Source organism: Cervus elaphus, chromosome 9, assembly GCF_910594005.1.
Source record: "Cervus elaphus chromosome 9, mCerEla1.1, whole genome shotgun sequence".
Lineage (NCBI taxonomy): Eukaryota > Metazoa > Chordata > Mammalia > Artiodactyla > Cervidae > Cervus > Cervus elaphus.
In genome coordinates this window covers 49,384,101-49,387,819 of record NC_057823.1, presented here as the reverse complement: position 1 = coordinate 49,387,819, position 3,719 = coordinate 49,384,101, and the positions used below count along the sequence as shown (strand labels likewise).

The following is a 3,719-nucleotide window of genomic DNA, read 5'->3' as shown; positions in this document are numbered from 1 at the left end:
TTCAAAAAAATGTATATGACAGATTTTTAAAGGCATTTTGGAAGGAGCAGATTTGTGTTAGATAAAAGGCACTCTCATAGTTTGCTTGTGGGAGGATAAATTGTACAAATTCATGACATTATACACTTTATGAGGATAGAAACTGCCTTGTTCACATGATTTTTCTCCAGTGTCTATTACTGCCTGAAAATTACAGGTGCTTAGAAATATTTGCTAAATACATACATAAATCAACGGGAGTTCGGCTGTAACTTTGGATCCACCATTTAGCCTTTAGAAAGCTAGCCTAAAGAAATAAACATGAATTAATAACATGAAATAAACATCAAAGATTCAGCTATGCAGAGTCTCACTGTGATGCTGTTAGTGATGTCCAAAAATGTGTGAGGGATAAATGTAAAAACTGGGGTGGGGGTGGAAGTAATGGTCCATCTGTGTAATACGATGCTAGCAAGGTTATTATAATGGTATTATATGAAAGTATCTAATGACAAAAAAGATGAAGTAGGTTGATAAAAGTAGATTACCAACTTTTAACAACTATATGATTTATCAACAATGACTATAGCATTTATCACAGGATCCTAGAATAGTTCCTCATTTTTGTTTATTCTCTACTTTCTATAAACATCATGAATATGTATATTTATAGCAATAAAATATTATTAAATGTATAATATAATTTAAAATCTTCCGCCTCTACTTCTCACCTCAAAACTGCACCATGATTCCTGAAATTAATACCTCCACTTATATATATCAGAGGTCATTAATCAGTTTCTTAGTATTGTTAATTTGTTTAGTTAAGAAAAAAATTCAGAGAAAGACTAAGCGTTTAAAAGGTACAAACGGACACATGTTTTAATATTTATTAAGAAATGGCACTTCTGAAGTCAAGTAAAAATTTTGGTGCCATTGGGAAACATAGTAATAAGCCAAAATTTAATCAAACAAAAGATCTGACTGTAATTCAGAGAGCTGAAGAAGGGAAGACTCTACTTTGTGTGGCATGTTCTAAGGGCATCTGCTGTGGTCAGCCAGGATCTGAAGTTCCTGCCTACAGGGGCATGATGCTTCTGGTGCGGAGATGTGGCTGCGAAGACCACCGTTAAGATGCCTGGTGACTATGTGGGAGGATCACTGTGCTCAGACCAATGAAACAGGTGGATCAGCACAGTGGCCTTGCTTTCTTATCAGATGGCATCAAGCTCACTGTCTTAGCGTGGAGCTACCCTGGTGGCTCAGACAGTGAAGAATCTGCCTGCAGTGAGGAAGACATGGGTTTGATCCCTGGCTCAGAAAGATCCCCTGGAAAAGGGAATGGCAACCTATTCCAATATTCTGGCCTGGGAAATCCCATTGACAGAGGAGCCTGGTGGGCTACAGTCCATGGGATCACGAAGAATTAGACATGACTGAATGACTAACACTCACTCACTGTAACAAAATGCCCACAGACTGGGTGCCTTAAATAACAAACACTTCTTTCTCACATTCTAGAGGCTTAAAAGCCCAAGGTTAAGGAACCGGCAGTTTCCATTGGTGGAGGCACCCTTCCTAAATTGTAGACAGTCACTTTCTCTCTGTGTGCTCACAGCTTTTGCTCATTGCATATAAAAGAAAAAGTTTTGGTGCCTCCTCTTCTTACTGTTGTTGTTCTTCAATTGTTAAGTCATGTCTGACTCTTTGAGACCCCTTGGACTACAGCACGCCAGGTTTCCCTGTCCTTCACTATCTCCCAGAGTTTGCTCAAACTCCTCTTGCTATTAGAGTACAAATCCCACCATGAAGGCTCCATCCTCATGACCTCATCCAATTCTATTTACCTTTCAAGGCCCAACCATCTAACACTGTCACACTAGGAGTCAGGACTTCAACTCATTCATTTGAGGGGGCACAAATATTCAGATCATAGCACTCACCCTTCCTTTTGCTACTTTCTAGTCAGTTGTAGTTGAAAATACAATGTTGAAGAAGGGATAATTTTGCACAATGGGCACAGAACAAAGTCTAGGGTATGGAGCACAGCAGAGAGCAGGGAAGGAAGGAAGGCACTGTCCGGGAAAAGTAGCAGGAGGTAGCTATACTGAGACCCTTGTCAGTGCCAAGCATGGCTTCTTGTATCATGTGTTCCAAATCTCACATTCTTTCTGAAGCGAAACTGCTCAGTCATTTCCGACTCTTTGCGACCCCATGGACTATAGCCTATCAGGCTGCTCCATCCATGGGATTTTCCAGGCTTGAGTACTGGAGTGGGTTGCCATCTCCTTCTCCAGGGATCTTCCCCACCCAGGGATCGAACCTGGGTCTCCCGCATTGTAGGCAGACGCTTTTACCATCTGAGCCACCAGGGAAGCCACATTCTCTCTAGGAGCTGTAATTACGGTTTATATGGTCCACATTTCCCCCACGAGGAAAACAGGGCTCAAACAGGCTACGTCCCACAGCTAAGATATAGGTGGAACTGACTGCAGAAACTAGAGCTGGCTGACTCTGAAGCTAGTGCTCTTTCCACTTAATGTAAATCGCTGGAACTGAATTTCTATGAGAGTGGGGATCTTTGTCTGACTTGCTACCAATGTATATCAAGCATTTAGCGCTATCCACATAGTGAGTGTTCAGAAAGTGTTTGCTGAATGAATGAGTAAATGAACTAATCAAGACAAAACTACAACTGGCATGCAAACATCAACAGTCTTACATCTTTCTTCTTGAGCTGAGTCTCCATAGAAGTTGCAGATTGAACCCATCAAAATTGGGTGACTGTGTCTTGGCTTGCCAAGAGTTCAGAAATGACAAAACATGCACATTATCAACACTGTTCACCAAAGTAATTAATGGCTAAAAGATGACCTGGCCAGGGGCTTCCCTGGTAGCTCAGCTGGTAAAGAATCCGCCTGCAATGTGGGAGATCTAGGTTCGATCCCTAGGTTGGGAAGATCCCCTGGAGAAGGGACCTGGCTAGGGAAGGATTCATTCTGGTTGGAGGGATGATTCCCACATGGCAGTCCTGACTCTGCAGGCTCTTTTGTTCTCCGGAGGCTGCCCATTCAGTCTCTCACTTGCCTTCCCTACAGCTGCCCACTGGGACAGGACTGCTGCCAAGCAGAGCAAAGTCCAGGGCAAGCTGCCATCACTGATGCAGCTGACCTTATGTCTTACTCCTTTGCAGCTGGCTTCCCACTTTTTATTTCAGCCTTGTCCTTGAATATGGTTCAAGTGAAAGTGGTTTAACATTTTAGTCAGTCCCTAATTCAGCACATTCTCAATTCAATTTAAACAATGCCAAACAGTATTTATAGTCATCTCACATAAGCAGCTCCTTGGAGCAACTTCATTGGAAATACTCCTCCATGCAATTTCTGTTAGAGACTTTAGGACTGTAGAAAAGACCAGAATTGACTGCATTCTCATAGATCGATGCTTCCATGTGTGTTGAGGACAAGGCTGGACCTCTGCCCCTGCATACGTTTGCATTGGGCACCTAGAATCAATACCCAGAGCAAATTTTCTTTATGTTGTTTGAATGCCAAAATACAACTCAACTGTGAACAAAGCATTTGAACCCTATAAGCTTCAATTTCTTATGCTGTCAATTAGGGCCAACATAACCTTATAAAATTCTTGAGAGTATTAAATGAAATAATGCAGTGCCTGGAGTTCTCTCATTACCGGATCCTGAGAGGACATGTGGCTTCCTCTGTTACACAGCATGAGGT

General features: G+C 42.0%; 1 non-coding gene across 1 annotated transcript; it reads right to left on the bottom strand.

The window, feature by feature from the left end:
- Positions 1-2,281: 2,281 nt before the first annotated feature.
- TRNAC-ACA lies at positions 2,282-2,354 on the bottom strand. The gene has a single exon. It is a non-coding gene; the product is annotated as a tRNA-Cys (tRNA).
- Between the last annotated feature and the right edge of the window lie 1,365 nt (positions 2,355-3,719).